This window comes from Papaver somniferum, chromosome 7 (genome assembly GCF_003573695.1).
Source record: "Papaver somniferum cultivar HN1 chromosome 7, ASM357369v1, whole genome shotgun sequence".
Taxonomy (NCBI): Eukaryota; Viridiplantae; Streptophyta; class Magnoliopsida; order Ranunculales; family Papaveraceae; genus Papaver; species Papaver somniferum.
Genome location: NC_039364.1, coordinates 190,345,861 through 190,366,233, shown reverse-complemented (window position 1 = coordinate 190,366,233; position 20,373 = coordinate 190,345,861).

Genomic DNA, 20,373 nt, shown 5'->3' with positions numbered 1-20,373 from the left:
GTTGTCAGGCGAAATTGGGGCTCTAACCTATGGGTGGCTACCCGGAAGATCATTGGCAACTGGATGATGGTGGCTGGTATCCCTGATATTGGTAATTGATCATCCCCCACCCGTCTGATATGGTGCGTGTATGGTGTTAGACCCAACTGGGACTCCCACCTTGGTAGTTACCCGAGACTATTGCAACAGACCATCAGTTTCCAATGGTAGCTAGATATTGTATCCTCACACTAAAACGTTGGGAATCACATTCAGTACAAACAGTTTGGGATAAATCGATGAGCATTTGCTTGGTAAAAATAGAGTTGATCCGAAAAAATTAAAATTTCGGTTTCTCGAGTAGGGTATCAAGAAGTCTAAGCTTTCCAAGCGGTCTGAAATTCGGTTCATTGGAAGTCCAGATTTTCCGGTTCGTTGGAAGTCCATATTTTCTGGTCCGTTATACTTAGATATCACCAAAACTCCTTGTATTATTGAATTCCGAAGCGCCCGAACACCATATTCTACCCAACTAAGCCACCAAGTAGTAGCGCACTCAATGTGTAACTTAATCGTCTATTTTAAGATTTATATATTTAGGTTGACATCAGAACTCTTAGCGTAAGGTCATGCTTACTAGTGTTGTATTCACATCTTAGTGCAAGGTCCTGCTTATTAATGTTGTATTCACACACGATTGATCCACAAAATTTCTCTGCAGGTTTCACGTTCTCAGCTTGTGTATGAGGTGCTCGACGGTTTTTGATCGATCAACTCTCTACTAGTTTTAAAATGATCAATAAATTCATCTAGTATGCATCCCAAATCAATCTAAGAGTCGCTCATTAATATTAGACATACAAAAGCCAATAGATTAATGATTAAAACTTCGAAAAAACTTGTATAACTAACACAGCTTCACGCTAGAGCATTGAATTCACCCTTAATCAATGAAACCCTAGCTACTCGTGATTACAAAGAAGAAGAGCAATAGTTATTGCGATTTCACCGTTGAATTCACCCTTAATCAATGGAACCTAGGTACTCATGATTACAAAGAAGAAGAACAATAATTATTGTGATTTCAGGTGAAAGGGGTAACCGAAATATAATCTCCATTTTATTTTTTCTATGTAAAGATTACAATAAAAGATATTTATCCTAGGTCAAGAAGTGTTTCTTTTATAGATATCAAAGTTGTGCCTAGTAGACGAGTTTTAGTAGACGAGTTTAAACCCCTAGGTGTCCCTAGTAGACGAGTTTTAGTCTCATATGAGTTTACAAGAGGTGTATCCACAAAACCTATACCCCAAATCCTGGCTACTTGTGAAGAATTTAGGAACGATACTAAACAATCTATATAGTCGGTCACATATTCTTAGGCTATGGGAGGAATTACCCTGTATGAATCCAATTTTCGTACGTGAGTTTGCACACGGGGTACTAAAAATCATATATAATAATTCAAATCTCTACTCAGATAGTCGTACAATGGACCACGATATTTGGGATCTAACAAAATTCAATCACATGAATAGATTTAGAAGATGGATATGGAGATAATGAAGTTTGCACTGTTGACTAAGGTGAACATTGTTCCCCAGAATATTCGTATCAAGGCCAATGCCAAAATTGATTCCAATAGATTGAGATACGCTCTCACTTGTCTTGTTCCTAATTCTAGTATCAACTTGACTGGTATGTACAAGGGTCCCATCGGTCGATTTATTTATTGAATATAATTATTTTTATGTATTTTTAATGAATGTATTGGCAACATGATAAGATCTTTTGAATCCAAGCGCATGCTCATTTTCAGTAGATTACATGATAATTCTCATGGATCCTGCATTCTACTCTTGCTTAGGAGATGGGGACAGGGAAAACACACACATACTGCTATCCAAATGTCAATACTTGAGTTGTTATTTTATTTTTTATTTTTTTAATGGTCTAGATTAAATATAATATAATAATAAGACTTGATCTCAATCACTCTACTTCATCCCATCAGCGACAACAAGGCGATACTAGTACCCTACCAAATCACTTAGAGAAACACATAAAGTTGCAAAAATAAAATCAAAAAACGATATGGTTATGATGATTCTGAAATATGGTGACAACTATCATGTTATTTCTAACACCTGAGTTTGACCTTTTATGAATAGACCATTTTGGTGGGCATCACAACTCTTACAACCAAGAGGTTTTTTTCATCCCACTTAGATTGGTTATTGTTATCCTGAATCAGCACAAGTTTATAGACTTAGGAGTTTAGTACCTAATTTGTTTTACAAATTATACGTAAAAAATGAAAATTTTAATTAAAGAATAAAAACTCTGCATGCAAGATATAAATACTTTCCCACGCTTAAACTTTACATTGTCCTCAACGTAATTGACTCATCCAAAGTACAATTCAAGATGAAAAATTCCTAACATGATATGCAAACTAACAAAACTACAAGTGAAAATAAAAAATATAAAAATACAAAACCAATGGGTTGCCTCCCATTCAGCGCTTACTTTAACGTCCTCAGCCTGACCTTGTTGTTATTATCCGTAAACCAACAGTATGACAATCTGGTAGTCCATCCAGACAACATCTGCAGTACTAGTAACAACTTCACACAGTGATTAAGACAAGATATAAATAATAAAATTTTCATTTTAGGGAAGTTTCCAACAGTTAGTCTTTTCTACACTCAAACGTGTATAAAGAACATAAAACAAGTGGAACTTCTTTAGGTTCCTCCCAGTGAATCTGCACAATGCTTGAATCAAACATATGTAGTGGTGGATGTTAGAGCGTTGCTTGGTTGAACCCGCCAAGAGTTGGTATGTCAAGGTTGGTTGTCAAATTTCAATATCAAAACATAAGTCACTTAATTACTAGAGTCAACTTCGTTAGGTTAGACTAGGAAGTCTATAAATGTTAAGACATACAAGTATTACTCTAAAGACCCGAAGATTCCGAAGACGTATCGACATCAATGATGACATCATCCTTCCACTTGAGGTTAGTACTACATGACTTGACTTGTTTTCATTTATTATATTGTAAGCTTTCAAGTCGTTTCTGATTGAAAATATAACATGCGATGTTATATACATGAAACTCTAGAATATTATACTTGATCATCATATTGTGGTCAAAGTGTTAAGAAACAATATATCAACAATGATAAGTGCTTTATATTGGTATATTGAGTTACGAAGTATAATGTTTATCTTTTGAACTTCGTAATTGCGACATCAATATAATCTTTGTAACTCGTTACTAGATTATGCAGTGAACATAGGTTTGATTTCGTATCTAGAAAACTATGTTTAATTACATGAGTTTAAGGAAGTAGACATACGAACTTGTTCCGCAGTCGAAAGGAAATCAAAAGCATTGAAGGTCCGAATTTCATTGAAGATCTTAAGGTTGGACCAATCCTATCCAATATAACGAATCAAGGTAGAACCGATCCTAGATTATGTTGGGAGTCAAGGTGGAACCGATCCCTATCTATATTCATAGTCAAGGTAGAACTGATCCTAACTTGTTTTGGGATCATGGTAGAACCGGTCCCAATTGGCATAGCCGATTTATCTAAGTCACCTACACTTTAGGGTTTATGTGACTTGGAAATTGGGTTTGAAAAATAAGAAAGTTCAAGATGTCAATATAATGAGTAATTTGAACATGTGCTGAAATCTGATTTCTTAATTGTTCAAAGATATTCCTTGATACTCAAGGTGAGATCCCAAACCGAAATAGTAGATAATCTTTTTGATATTTTGGAAATTAATATGTTTTGTTTTACCAACAATCAAAATATATCTCTGGGAAGATATAAAACTTAAGTCTAGCTAATATTGAGTTGTCCATGGAGATTTCGGTTATACAGTTGGATATTGGTTGAAATTAGACAAAATCGAATTTATGTGATTTATTGCACATCTTAAGAATATTTTCGGTTATGAAAATTCCATGGTGTCCAAAACTACCTTGGTCTATAAATAATGAAGTTTTTTCTTCTTGCAAACTTATCTTAAGCCATGCAAACTTCATCCTTTTGGTTTCTGGTGTAGCCGACTAATAGTATTCTCGTAATACTATCTTGGAGAGGAGAGTAACCTAATTGGGCGAAATTTCTTACATCCGCTAGTTTAAATACTACTTCGGGATCAAAAAGCGTCCACTAGTACCAGTCGTGGGAAACTAGAATTGCATTGTTATTTTAGTTTTCAATTATTAATTTGATTGACTAACGGTTTGTTAACTCTTGATTGCACCTAGTTTGATTATTCTTGAGAGCCTCTCTTCTGATATAAGGTCACTCAAACTAGATCTAGATATTAACGTTGACTTGTGATCATCCATTGTTAACAAACTCTGTTCTGTGCATGATCGATCAGAAGTTGGAATCAAGTTTATTATTGAGAAGGTACAGAAGAAAACTGTTGAAGATTTGAAGACAATATTTTTTTTCTTATTAGTTTCGTATCTTTGTGAATTGCTTCGTCCACAAACTTTACCGCGGTTGGGATCCGATTATATCTAGTTTGCTTTTGATAAACTTGTTATTACTAGTCGTATTTAGATCGACAATCTATTATTCGGTGTTACTCTTCAATATCTGAATAGTTCTGTTTGACTCGATCTGGTTAACTTATTTAATCTAGATCTTGGAAGATCTAAAACCCGACAAAGGAGTTTAATTGATTTTAAACAGAAAAGTCTTTGTCACACTCAACACAAATATCTCTGATTGATTTCCTGAGATAGGAGAGTGGTTGCCAAACAGATTAGTCTTTTAATGTTTAGAAGACGATCGAAAGGGTTGAGTTCTTAAAGTCTTCAAAGCGGCTGAAACAACTTAAGATAGTAGACTCTTTCTTATGATTTACGTGTGTTGGTCAGATTGGTTGTATGCGCAGGGATACTGAGGAAACTAAGTAACTAGGGGTAGTTTACTTGGTCTCAACTATAGGAAGTTGGTAGTGTCTTTGTATATCGGCTTAATTTCGAAAGTATTTACAACTGGACCAGGTCCCGGGGTTTTTCTACATTTGCGGTTTCCTCGTTAACAAAATCTTGTCGTGTCTTTACTTTTACTTTCCGCAGTTTGTTTTTCATTTATGTCCAACAGTTCAATGTTGTTAGTTCATTCAACGACCAACCTAAAGGGAATATTAACAATAAAATGTTAATAAGAAAACAAACACATGCAGTACACGTTTCAGATTCAGAAGCAAATGACACAATTGATTTTTTCATTAATCTTCATGAAAAATACAATCTAAGAGATAAAGTTTATCATCCTCTATCCAAGGATATATAAAAGATTCATTGGGTCAAGAAGTGCGTCAATATCATGCACCAAATGATAGGATGACATCTAATTGTATCTCTGACTGTCAAAATCAAGAAGAGTCTCTAAAACTTAAACTTCTTTAATCTGAATCTAAGTTTTCTGATGCTCACTTAAGAATCAGACAACTTGAAGAAGACCTAGTCAAGACATCTAGATCTAAGACAAGATTGTGTGATTCTAGTGTCAAGGATCTTTTGAATAATGATCAACATCTATATTCAAACATCCTTATCACCTATAAGAATCAGAAGAAAAATATTTCAAAACCTAATCCACTAAATGATGTTCAGTTGCTTGAATCAGTTCTCAACAATTATAGCAAAAAGGATTATAGTTCTAGAAAATACAAAAGTCGGCGTAAGAATAAACGAACTAGTGACTTCAACTCATATAGTTTTTTCATTGATCATGTATCAAATCCGACTGATTTTGTGAAACAATCTCCTCAAATGTTTTCTTCAAAATTAAAAAGAATGCAAGGTCAACTACAGAGTCATACTCTACTTAATGATCACAGGTTTACAAATCACACTACGACTCTGTTCCTTTTCGAATAGACTTTCCAGTTAAACCAGACCCTTTAAGTCATGACTTGTAATATTGGGAAATAATCACAAAGAGTCGATCCAGAAAAAAGAATGTCAGAAAACATCAACCGACTTTTGTCAAGTCAGTCGATAACTACGAAAGATATTGTTCATTTTTTAATATTGAGCGATTATAAGATCATTCCAACAACTAGCATTGTTGTGTGAACTTCCTCTTTTGGTGCTCGATTTCGAACAAAGGAGGAGGCTCTCAAAGAGCACAAAAGGAATATATTAAGATTTTCTGTAAAAATCTTTAAGGATCAGACTATATCATGAATATCCTGAGTTATTTCCTGGTTTCTTACATGTATTGTTCAAAGCAACTCTTTGATAATATTGGTTAAAATTTTAAGAGAATACGAAAGTTCATGATAAATATATAAATACATAGAGATATCTTTTATTTTTAGACTTTCTAGGAATAGAGGTTTCGGAAAATCTTCATTGATTTTTATTTTCAAACTTAACTCCAATTTACCCGATTTATGTATCAAGTAAATATTCATCTATTCTTGTATTTCGGAAACTTAGAACCCGGGTTTTTCACTTGATATAAAATCACTTGAACAAAGTTTCTTTATCCACAATAAGATAGTTGTTCAGGATGGGTGAAGATACTATTGATATTGAATCTCAACTACAGAGGCTTGAGACGTATTTCCCAGCTGAGATTAAGTGTTGTTTCTTAAGAGAACATAAGAGAGATAATTTATCTCTTGAACTAATGTTTCTGCTTATGCGAGACTCAGAAATCGCTCGTGAGCAACTTGAAGCATCTGTAAAGAATGAGGAATGGCTTGAATTGAAACTTTTGAAGATGATTGTGGATCTTAATCTTTTGAATGCATGATTCAATCAGCAAAAAGAAAAGAGGAATCTTAAGAGTTTGAATACTGAAGAGACTTGGGTGAACAACCTAAGTACTGCTAAAGATTAAAATAGATGATGTTATGCTTAATCTAATAATATATTATCAAAAAAAAATTATTAGGTCTATTGGCAACTATCAATAAAAAGTTTTATTTTATAAATCTTGTGTTATTATTGATAGTTTGGACATCTTGTGATACTTTCTTGTCTCTTTGCTTTCGATTTACAAAATATTGTTTCGGTTTTCACAAACCCTAATATTTTCGATCTCATATTATGTATATCTCTTATGATGTTGTGACTCTTTGATATGAGCAGGTTTGGGATATAACCATGTGGGATGCTTTATCAAATGATCATCAGTAGATATTGATTAAACCCATGTGTAAAGTCATGATTATCCTATTATCGATATATGTTTCATAAATTGTGTATTTAGTATACATATGAGTTCCGGTTTTAGCTTGTTACATTGGTAACGTAAAAGCTAAGACTTTTCGACCCTTTTCTGGTAAAAGTTGTCTTGTTTGTTATTGTTTTGTATGGCAGGGAATACCAATTAACAGGGGGAGAGTTCTATGTTGAACTGGTGCCTAAACGTCATATCTTTGTGGGGAGAGTAGTTGTGGAAACCGAGAGAAGGATTATTTTGATAAACTTTCCTGATAAGAAAACTTGATCGATTGGGATCTTAATTTTTCATATCGAAGAGAAAGGTAATAATTTATTTATGTTTGCTAATTGTTTTCCTGTTAAGAAATGCTAATTTAAATGCATATTCTTGCTTTTGCTTAACGAAAAGAACGGTACAATTGTTATGGTTCAATTGGTTCCAATTAATAAAAACTAAATCAAGGTTGGTTTTTGTTTTTGCTTAACGAACTAGGAGGTTCAATTGTTTTACTCCAATTGATTCCAGATAAGAAATACTAATGGTGGGTTTGGTTGCAGAATTCACGATTCCAAGGAATTTATAATCTCATGGGATTGTAAATCCCGTTATTCATGCAAATCCCTCGTGTGTTTGGAAACATATTTAAAATGATTATTAGAATTCCCTTGTTTTAAAGTTCATGTACTGTTTGGTATTACCCTCAGAATAATAAAATTGTACATATATATAATTTTAGGATTAAAAATATGGGTCCGCAAATCCCTTGCTAAGTTTCCTCGCAAATCTTAAGGGGGATGGGTCAGACTCCATATTGCTGGAAAAATAATTCCCGTGGAAACATGATTCCAGGGGATTTGGGAAACCAAACATACCAAAGGAAACGCGATTCTACCAAATCCCCCCAGACCCATAAATCCCACCTTTGAAATTCTGCATCCAAACCCACCATAAGTTAATTCTGATCTTAGTTTAGGCTTATCAAAACGAGATACGATTTTTCAAGTCTAATCGGATGCTTGATAAGAAACTAACCTAGTTTTGTCTTGTCTAAATGAAGTACAACTATTTATGAACAATTGGATCTTGATAAGCAGCGAGTTAATTCTTATCCTTTTCTGACTTATCAAATCAAAGGTAAAATTGCTTCGGGCAATTGTTTCCCTGATAAGATGCTAAAACAAATTACTTAGTTAGTTTCAGTTTTAGTATTGCTTATCTGAAATGGTATGTTAGACCTTCGTGCTTAACTCTGATGGGTTGTATGAGTTCTTATGAACTTGTGAAATCTTTTCGGTTTTCTCTTGTATTTTTTCATGTCCTTTCCTTTGGGGGTGAGGGGTGGGGTGGGGGGTAAAGCTTTTGTTATTCAAATGCGTCAACAACATCCTTTATTTTTGAATATGTGCAGGTTATTTTGTTGTTAAAACTTGGAATCAAGCTTTTTAAGAATGAGTTAAGAGAATGTAATATAACAAAGTTTTTCATTAAAATTGACAAAAGGGGAGATAGTTAGAGCATTGCTCGATTGAACCCACCAAGTGTTGGTATGTCAAGGTTGGTTGCCATATTTTAGTATGAAAATTCATAAGTCGCTTGATTAGATTACTAGAGTCAACTTCGTTAGGTTAGACTAGAAAGTCTAGAAATGTTAAGACATAAAAGTATTATTTTGAAGACCAGAAGACTCTGAAGACGTATCAACATCAAATATGACATCATCCTTCCACTTGAGGTTAATAGTTCATGACTTGACTTGTTTCCATTTCTAAATCGTAAACTTTCAAGTCATTTCTGATTGAAAACATAACAAGCGAATCTAGTTGTTTGAGGGCAAAAACCGTTTCTGCTGATTTTGGTAATTTCGGTGAGTGGGTGAGAAACAAATCTAAACCCTAAACAATGTACTGCACGGGAGTACTTTAGATTCGAGAGATCAATCTATACAAATCTGGCCTAAACCAAGAAATGGCCGTTCCAGATTTGCTTCGGTCACAAAGAGGAGGAGAAGGGCTGGTTTAGGGAGGGAGCGAAGAGAGTGTTGAGACCAGATCAGTTCTGGAAGAGTAGTGCTTGACTTGTATCAGAAAGTGAAAGATTTGAGAAAGCTAGCAAGAGTTGCTTTTCTGAGTGTTGTATTTCTCCCTAACCAAAAACTTGTGTTTTGGTGGAAATAGGTAAAACCTATTTATACAAGTCCAAGTGAAACGTACTCTGGCCTCGTAAGAAAAGAAACGAATGAGTTAAATGGGAAGAGGTGGTAACGCCTGGAATTGATGGAGTTGATGTTCCATAATGAAAGAGCGTTTCACCATTACTTCCTGCATTTACTAACCGTTTTATTCTTATGACACTGTCTTGAAACGGGCGTTGTGTACGCCGCACGCTGTAAACCGCCAAACCAATACCCTAATGAACATCCCCAAGTCTGTGACATACGTTTTGATGTCTCAAGTGTTTTCTTGGAAAACGTGTAGCATGTCGCTGGTGTTTGATAAGCTGAGCTTGAGAGACTTGCTGGCTCAGTGGCGACCTTCGACGGCCGAGATTTTGTATCTTAAGAGGAATCATGGCCTTTGATGTAGGCACGGCATGCCAAAGTGCAAGGGTTGCACGGCATGTGCCGGTGGCATGTGTGGCATGCCTTGGCCCTAGGTTGCACGGCGTGTTCAAGTGGAAATACCAAAGTGCAAGGGTTGCACGGCATATGCCAATGGCATGTGTTGCGGGCATTGGCCCTAGGTTATATGGCGTGTGCAAGGGTTGCACGGAATGTGCCAATGGCACGTGTGGCGGGCATTGGCCCTAGGGTTATATGGCGTGTGCAAGGGTTGCACGGCATGTGCCAATGGCGCGTGTGGCGGGAATTGGCCCTAGGTTATATGGCGTGTGCAAGGGTTGCACAACATGTGCCAATGGCGCGTGTGGCGGGCATTGGCCCTAGGTTTCACATCGTGTGCAAGTGGCAATGCCAAAGTGCAAGTGTTGCACGGCATGTGTGGCATGCCTTGGCGCATAGGAGGCGCGGAATGTGTGTCTGGCACATGTGGCATGGTTGGCATGCTTTGGCGCGTAGGAAGCGCGGAATGTGCGTTTGGCACATGTGGCATGATTGGCATGTAATGGTGCATAGGAAGCGCGGAATGTGTGTTTGGCACATGTGGCATGATTGGCATGCCTTAAAGCGTAGGAAGCGTGGAATGTGCGTTTGGCACATGTGGCATGATTGGCATGCCTTGGCGCATAGGAAGCGCGGAATGTGCGTTTGGCACATGTGTCATGGTTGGCATGCCTTGGCGCGCAAGGAGTATGCGGTATGTTTTTTTGGCACATGTGGCATGGTTGGCATGCCTTGGCGCGCAGAGAGTGCGTGGTATGTGCGTTTGGCACATGTGGCATGATTGGCATGACTTAGCACGCAGAGAGTGCGCGGAATGTGCGTTTGGCACATGCGTCATGGTTGGCATGCCTTGGAACGATGGAGCGTCTGGCATGATTGGCATGCTGCTGGCGCGGTGGTGTGGCTGGCATGTTTAGCATGCTGCTGGCGCGGCGGTGTGGCTGGCATGTTTAGCATGCTGCTGGCACAGTGGTGCGGCTAGCATGTTTAGCATGCTGCTGGCACAGTGGTGCGGGAATTAGGGTTTGGTGTATCGAAACCCTAATTTAGCATTGAAAAAGGTACCCCGGTAATTTTTGCGGAAGCGCGTTAAATGATTTACTAAATGCGCTAGCAGCATTAGTGACGTCATGTTAGGTGTACGGTTTTACCCCTTGTCCTAAAACCACCATCAACATTAAGTCCCCTGCTTAGCTTGGAACATGGGCCTTGTTGCGAGGTAAGCATAAGATGGTGACACACGAGGACAGAACTGAGACAGTAAGCCATGAAAGAGGGCCGAGGAGATTTGTCTAACCTTTTTCGAGAGGTAAGTAGCATCCGCAATCCTTTCATCTGGTAGCTTTGCGCAAATCCCGGTATGATTGGGTGTCTTCGGGGCTAGGCTTTGGAACGCGAGGCGGAGTTGCTAGCATAGACTTGGCATGAAAGGGACCCATTAGCACTGACGGTCTTGGAATGGGCGTGGGCCGCTCGATAAAGCGCTTGGCAAGGCATGGCGTTGGCAAGGGAAGCACGGCAAGGAAAAACGCGGAATGTTGGCAAGGCGTGGGTGCAAAGGAAAGCGCAGACTGCTTGGCGGAGTGCTGGCGCAGAAGAAAAGTGCAGACTGCTGGGCAGAGGAAAAGCGCAGACTGCTTGGCACGGTGCTGGTGCATAGGAAAAGCGCAGACTTCTTGGCACGGTGCTGGCTTGTCTTCGCGGGCCCGATTTCCTCTCCTCCTTACTTAGCCAAAACAGGGAATCCTTTCCTTATTCAAATTCCGAGAGTATTACGCTTTCTGCGTTCCTCACAAAACCCTAATCATCTTGTATGGAAAGATATGAAACTTTCCTTGTATCTTATTGCCCTTCTTCCTATCTAAGCGAGATGCAGGTGTGTGTCCAGACCCTCTTGGCTTCAGTGAATATGGAGGAAGAGCGGAAAGATGACAAAGTATCCCGGTGCATTGAGAGGTTTCAGTGTAACAAAAATTCTTCACGACCAGGTGTTAGGGCGGAACGGTCCGCCTCTCGGTTGAAACGACATAAAACTGAGTTTGTAAAACTTGCAGGAGAAGGCCATCGTAACTTCCCTTTTCAAGGCGGTGTCATAGTCCTTAATTCCGATGCGGATGAATCGGAGAATCCTCTTCAAGAGGTTGCTGAGGAGATTTTTGAGAAAGATGACGTTGCGGTTGACGATGAAACTAAAACAGCTTACGGAGCGGGCAACGAAACTGTTGGTGGTGACACTGGGGAAGTCATGGTGGCCTATGCTGGGTCGGCTGTTGAAGCGGATGTCGGGAAGGAGACGGATACTGCTTCCACTGAGGCGGTTTCCAGGTGAGATGTTGAGGCACCGGCTACTGCTGATACTGCTTTCGGATGGAACCTTTGTTGCCCGAGAGATTGATGGGGAAAGTGCTTGAAGAATCTCTGACAGAGGCGTCGGCAACTCGTGTATTTGCTTCCGATGACCAGTTTTCCTTTTTGATGTTTCTCTTTGTTGCATAGACATCTTGATGCTTTTGCAGACTTATTGTTATCTTCTTCGTATTCATGGTGAAGTTAGGGTTTCGCCAATTAGCATCCTGCTTGCGGTTTCACATCTTTGAATAAAACTTCTTATTTGAAAGACCTCAATCTTCCATTAAATTAGGTTGTTCAACCTTCCAATCCCTTCAGAGATCTTGAATAATTGAATAAGACATTTCCTGTATATTTTCGGCTTTTCTGGTCGTGATTGATGGCTGATCGTGTCTTCTGAGCTTCGACAGTGAAGGGATCCGTGTATATTCCCAGTCCCCAAGTGTACTTTGCATGTTTATATCTTGTGTGGTTAGTGGGTTGACCATGATAAGGATACCACCATTGTGTACTCGTACTTGTGATTTTGTTACTTCTTCCACGCGTAACTAAAATATGGAGGAGTACGGGTTACCTTTACAGTGATTGTTTCCATGGTGAAACTCTGGCTAGTATCGGCAAACGGGCGGCGACAGTTCTTGGCAGCAGATGTGATCAGAATAGACTGTCCATGGAAGTAAATGGATTGTCTGGATGCATAAGTGAGCAAATTTGGAAGGCAGGAGTGGCGATTACAGCACGACCCTCGGCAAGGAAGAGTGTCGACCACGACAAGATCCTTAGAAAGAAAGAGCAGCGGCTACGACACGATCCTTGGCAGGAAGGAGGCGTTGAAGTGGCTTCGGTTCTCGGAGAGGACGTTGAAACTTATGGAGTAAAAACGCTGAAGTTTCGTCTTCGGATCCTAGAGCAGTTTATGGAAAGAACGCTGAAGCGGAGCGGCTGTTGGAGTGAATGTTAAAGCGGAGCGGCTGCTGAAGCGGAGCCGCTGGAGAGGCTGCGTCAATCAGTGTGTTGTAAGGCTGGACGTCTTTCAAGCGGACAGTGGTTAGGAGTCCCCAGTTCCATCTATCAATCGTGCTGTCCAAGAGAGGTTGGGATTTGTGAACGATTTCTCTGGTTGGAAAAGGCTGCTTCCCTGATGCAGTACAGTTGAGGGTTGCAAATATGTTTTGACGTTGTTCCTTGGGGAAACATAGAATCTCATATAAATATTTCATTATGGACTGCACAGTTTTGTGATCGAAGTCCCCAGAAATCATGCGTCCCTTGACAGGAAGAGAGTCTTCGTGAACTCAGGGGGTTTGATGATTTTCTTTGCTTCGATTTTGGAGAAGTCGTTCCTGATCTTTACGTGTGATGAAATCGGATTGTTGATTCCCTACGGGGCGTTCAAGTGCAACGCTAGAAGGATGCAAGCTGCTAGCGCTGGGAAGATGCAAGCTGCTGTAAAGATGCAAGCTGCTGTAAAATGCAACCTGCTGTAAAGATGCAAGCTGCTGTAAAGATCCAAGCTGCTGTAAAGATGCAAGATGGAAGTGCAAGTGTGACGCTGGAAGGACGCAAGCTGTTAACGCTGGAAAATATGCAAGCTACCGGCGCAGGAAAGATGTAAGTTGCCGGTGTCAGAAGGACGCAAGTTGTCAGCGCTGGAAGACGCAAGTTGCCGGTGCTGGAAGGAAGCAAGCTGTCAGCGCGCTGGAAAAGATGCAAGCTGCTGGCCCTGGAAAGATGCAATTTGTTAGCGCTGCATCTTGTTGGAACGAGCACTGGCTTGGCAAGGCGCTGGCTTGGCACGACGATGGCTTGGCATGGGCGCTGGTTCCGGCGTGGGCGCTGTCTTGGCGTGGCGTGGTAGCAATAAAGTGGACCAGCATATTCCAGGTATGTACTCCAGCGTTTCTTATGTTGGTGCAAACCCTAGCCATAGGTATTCCTCCCATAAATCTGTAGAAATATTGTTCTTCTCTTCGAATATTACCGTGGTAGCGTCAGCTACCTCATGAATAGTGACTGGTAATCGTTATGATGCAAATTAGGTACACATGGGCATGCAACTGATTCCACGAAGACTAGGCATTAGGGTTTTTCTGAGATACAAGGTTGCAGGCCAAGGTGACCGAAGGTCCTTCTGCGGGCATGGTAAAACAACAAGAGGCGGAGGTTGGAAGGCTGTCCAAAGAGTTGTAGCTGAAACAGGCGGTCCTCCAAATTACGAAGGACGTCTTCTTTGAGAAGAGCAAACCACTGTTGAATGGCTTCCTTTTGATGCACTTCTGTCTTATGAAATTCTTCTGATTTTTTTTCGAAAGGAAAATGAAACACCTGGCTTATAGTTTTTATTTTCTGGATTTTTAGGTTGATAGACAAGTGTTACCTATGAGGGTTTTGGGTTATTATTCGGAATGAACCGTTTTAGGATGATGTCGTTTTTTTGTTATGATTGTAAGTAATACGAACATCCCAGGGAAGATATGGAACCGTGAATATTGCGTGTTGGTAGATGACATGGGATGAAACATAACATGGCTATTGGTTTTATCATTCCCGTGAAAACTTGAAATTGTAAGCCATATATTCTGTCTAGGCAAGACTTACTCGGTTTCCCGGATCTCCTGATGAAAAAGGGATCCTCCATGTGTAAGATCGAGTTTTGTGGGAAGCACCGCCGCGATTGTGGAACGTCCCCAGTCGTTTTGAGTCACTTGATGACTGGATCGTTTGCTTTCGGTTTCTGTGAAGTCCCCAGCCGTCTCTTGCGGTTTGCGACTGGTAACCAGGTTGTCTGGTAGTCGAGTTTTGGATCCCTGAACAGATCGCTTGCTTCTGCCGTCCTGATGTCTGGATCGAAGTATGAGATCGAGGATTGAAAACTGACATTGTAACCGAAAGATCAATCTCCCACTGTGGTCGCCAATTGTTTGAGGGAAAAAACCGTTTCTGCTGATTTTGGTAATTTCGGTGAGTGAGTGAGAAACAAATCTAAACCCTAAACAATGTACTGCACGAGAGTACTTTAGATTCGAGAGATCAATCTATACAAATCTGGCCTAAACCAAGAAATGGCCGTTCCAGATTTGCTTCGTTCACAAAGAGGAGGAAAAGGGATGGTTTATGGAGGGAAGCGAAGAGAGTGTTGAGACCAGAGCAGTTCTGGAAGACTAGTGCTTGACTTGTATCAGAAAGTGAAAGCTTTGAGAAAGCTAGCAATAGTTGCTTTTCTGAGTGTTGTATTTCTCCCTGACCAAAAACTTGTGTTTTGGTGGAAATAGGTAAAACCTATTTATAAAATTCCAAGTGAAACGTACTCTGGCCTCGTAAGAAAAGAAACGAATGACTTAAATAGGAAGAGGTGGTAACGCCTGGAATTGATGGAATTGATGTTCTATAATGAAAGAGCGTTTCACCATTACTTCCTGCATTTATTAACCGTTTTATTCTCATGACACTGTCTTGAAACGGGCGTTGTGTACGCCGCACGCTGTAAACCGCCAAACCAATACCCTAATGAACATCCCTTAGTTTGTGACATGCGTTTTGTCTCGAGTGTTTTCGTGGAAAACGTGTAGCATGTCACTGGTGTTTGATAATCTGAGCTTGAGAGACTTGTTGGCTCAGTGGCGACCTTCGACGGTCGAGATTTTGCATCTTAAGAGGAATCATGGCCTTTGATGTAGGCACGACATGCCAAAGTGCAAGGGTTGCACGACATGTCCCGGTGGCATGTGTGGCATGCCTTGGCCCTAGGTTGCACAGCGTGTGCAAGTGGAAATGCCAAAGTGCAAGGGTTGCACGTCATGTGCTAATGGCATGTGTGGCGGGCATTCGCCCTAGGTTATATGGCGTGTGCAAGGGTTGCTCGGCATGTGCCAATGGCACGTGTGGCGGGCATTGGCCCCAGGTGTCCCTAGGTTATATGGCGTGTGCAAGGGTTGCACGGCATGTTCCAATGGCGTGTGTGGCGGGAATTGGCCCTAGGTTATATGGCGTGTGCAAGGGTTGCACGACATGTGCCAATGGCGCGTGTGGCGGGCATTGGCCCTAGGTTGCACGGCGTGTGCAAGTGGCAATGCCAAAGTGCAAGTGTTGCACGGCATGTGCCAATGGCATGTGCGGCATGCTTTGGCACATAGGAGGCGTGGGATGTGCGTTTGGCACATGTGGCATGATTGGCATGCTTTGGCGCGTAGGAAGCGCGGAATGTGCGTTTTGCACATGTGGCATGATTTGCATGTATTGGCGCACAGGAAGCGCGGAATGTGCGTTTGTCACATGGCATGATTGGCATGCCTTAAAGCGTAGGAAGCGCGGAATGTGCGTTTGGCACATGTGGCATGATTGGCATGCCTTGGCGCATAGGAAGCGCGGAATGTGCGTTTGGAACATGTGGCATGGTTGGCATGCCTTAACGCGCAGAGAGTGCGCGGTATGTGCGTTTGGCACATGTGGAATGGTTGGCATGCCTTGGCGCGCAGCGACTGTGCGGTATGTGCGTTTGGCACATGCGCATGATTGGCATGCCTTGGTGCGCTGAGAGTGCGCGGAATGTGCGTTTAGCACATGCGGCATGGTTGGCATGCCTTGGCACGATGGAGCGGCTGACATGATTGGCATGCTGCTGGCACGGTGGTGCGGTTGGCATATTTAGCATGATGCTGGCACAGTGGTGCGGCTGGCATGTTTAGCATGCTGCTGGCACAGTGGTGCGTGAATGAGGGTTTGGTGTATCGAAACCCTAATTTAGCGTTAAAAAAAGGTACCCCGGTAATTTTTGCGTAAGCGCGTTAAATGATTTACTAAATGCACTAGCGGCGTTAGTGACGTCATGTTAGGTGTACGGTTTTACCCCTTGTCCTAAAACCACCATCAACACTAGTATATTAGACTTGATCATCATATTTTGATCAAAGTGTCAAGGAACAATATATCGACAAGGATATGTGCTTTATATTGGTATATTGAATTACGAAGTATAATGCTTATCTTTTGAACTATTGCGACATCAACATAATCTTTGTAACTCGTTACTATATTGTGTCGTGAGCATAGGTTTGATTTCATACCTAGATAACTATATTTAATTACATGATTTCAAGAGAGTATATGTACGAACTTTGTTTCTTAGTTAGAAATGAAATCAAAATGATGGAAGGTCCGGATTTTATTGAAGATATTAAGGTTAGACTGATCCTAACCTATATAGGGAATCAAGGTAGAACTGATCCATATATATATTGGGAGTCAAGGTAGAACCGATCCTAACTTTTTTCAGGAGTCATGGTAGAACCATTCCCAATAGGCAAAACCGATTTCTCTAAGTCATACACTTTAGGGTTTGTGTGATTTGGAAATTCGGTTTGCAAAATAGAAAAGTTCAAAATGTCAACATAATGAGTAATTTGAACATGTGCTGAAATCTTATTTCATAATTGTTTAAAGATATTCCTTGATACTCAGGTGAGATCCCAAACCGAACTAGTAGAGAATCTTTTGATGTTTTCGAAATTAATGTGTTTTGTTTTACCAGCAATCAAAATATATATCTGTAAAGGTATATTGGTTAATTTCTAGCTAATATTGTGTTATCCATAGAGATTTCGGTTATACAGTTGGATATTGGTTGGAATTAGACAAAACCGAATTTAGGTGTTTTATTGCATATCTAAAGAATATTTTCGGTTACAGAAATTCCTCGGTGTCCAAACTACCTTGGTTTATAAAATAGTCAAGTTTGTTCTTCTTACAAACTTATCCTGAGCCAAACAAACTTCATCCTTGTTGTTTCTGGTGTAGCCAACTAATAGTATTCTCGTAATATTATCTTGGAGAGGAGAGTAACCTAATTAAGAGAAATCTCTTACGTCCGCTAGTTTAAAGATTTCTTTGGGATCAAGAAGTGCCTACTAGTATCGTTGGTGGGAAACTAGAATTGCATTATTATTTTAGTTTTCAAAAATTTATTTGATTTTCTAACGGTTTGTTAACTTTTGATTGCACCTAGTTTGATTATTGTTTCTTCTTATATAAGGTCACTCAAACTAGATCAAAAGATTAACGTTGACTTGTAATCATCCATTGTTAACAGCATGCGTTCTATGCGTATAAGTTGGACTCAAGTTTGTTATTGTGCAGGTAAAGAAGACTATTGAAGATTTCAAGACAACAAGATTTTTCTTATTGTTCGTATCTTTGTGAACTGCTTCGTGCATAAACTTGATAGTCTGGGATCCGAATAGGTCTAGTTTATATTTTGATACACTTGTTATTACTAGTCGTATTTAGATCGATAAGCTATCATTTGGTGGTATTCTTCTATATCAGAATCAGGTAGTTCGGTTTGACTCATCTGGCTAACTTGCTTAATCCAGATGTTGCAAGATCTAAACCCGACAAAGGAGTTTAATTGATTTTAAACAGAAAAACCTTTGTCATACTCATCATATATATCTATGATTGACTTCCTGAGATAGGAGAGCGGTTACCAAATAGATTAGTCCTCTATTATTTGGAAGACGATCGAAAGGATTGAGTGTTTAAAGTCTTCAGAGAGTCTGAAGCAACTTAAGATAGTGGACTCTATCTTAGGGTTCACGTGCATTGGCCAGATTGGTTGTAGGAGTAGGGATACTGAGGAAACTAGGTAACTAGGGGTAGTTTACTTGGTCTCAACTATACGAAGTTGGTAGTGTCTTTTGAAAAAGCGGGGGTCTAACAACACCACCCAATATTTCGCTTAGCAATATGTATGGACAAACTCGAATATACTTTTAAGAGAATCAACAAAACTCAATCAATTAAAAGTATATCAATGAGTTTATATCTCTCTCTTGATTTGATTTCCTCAAACAGAAACTGCGAGTACTAATCAAATACAAGGAACAACTTGGATGGTACCAAAGACCAATATCCAAGTGTCAATCAATATCAATCAACAACCGTTAGGTCGGATTCTCCAATTGATTGATCTAACGCACAACTTGTATTATTTTAATTATAAAGATAAAACAATATAATGCGGAAATTGAAATAACACAGACACCAGAAATTTTGTTAAACCCCGGGACCTAGTCCAGATTGAACACACACTGTATTAAGCCGCTACAGACACTAGCCTACTCCAAGCTAACTTCAGACTGGACTGTAGTTGAACCCCAATCAGTCTCCCACTGATCCAAGGTACAGTTGTACTCCCTACGCCTCTGATCCCAGCAGGATACTGCGCACTTGATTCCCTTAGTTGATCTCACCCACAACTAAGAGTTGCTACGACCCAAAATCGCAGGCTTTGACAATAAACAAATCTGTCTCACACAGACAAGTCTATCAAAGGATCAATCTGTTTCCCACAGAAAAACCCTAAATTTTTTGTTCCGTCTTTTGATAATAATCAAGGTGAACAGGAACCAATTGATAATCTGGTCTTACATTCCCGAAGAACAGCCTAGATTAATCAATCACCTCACAACAATCTTAATCGTATGGTAGAAAAACAAGATGTTGTGGAATCACAAACAATGAGACGAAGATGTTTGTGATTACTTTTTTATATCTTTCCTATCGGAGATATCAAATCTCAAGCCAATCAATCTGATTGTACTCGTACGATAGAAATGCAAGAACAGATCACACAACTACGATAAAAGTAGTATCGGTCTGGCTTCACAATCCCAATGAAGTCTTTAAGTCGTTAACCTGGTTTTAGAAGAAGAAAACCAAAGGTTAAAGGAGAACCGACTCTAGTACGCAAACTAGTATCACACGTAAGGTGTGGGGATTAGTTTTGCACAATAATAGATGTCTCCTTTATATAGTCTTTCAAATCAGGGTTTTGCCTTGGTAACAAAGCAATCAATATTCACCGTTAGATGAAAACCTGATTTAGATTCAAGCTAATATTTCTCAACCGTTAGATCGAAAACTTAGCTTGTTATACACAAATGAAGTGCACGCTTCTAGGTTTGTTAACCGTACCCAAACGTGTACATTGTTGGTTCAACAATAACTAACCATAAGGTTAGCCATATGAGCATTCCATATCAACCATGTTCTTCTTCACATAACTAGTTCAAATGAACTAGTTAGAGAGTTGTTCGATTGCAAGGAAATCTTATGTAACTACACAAGACACAATTGAAGCAAAGATGATTTGATTCACTTGAATCGGTTCATGAACTTTTATAGCCACGGTTTGCAAACTGCATTCCT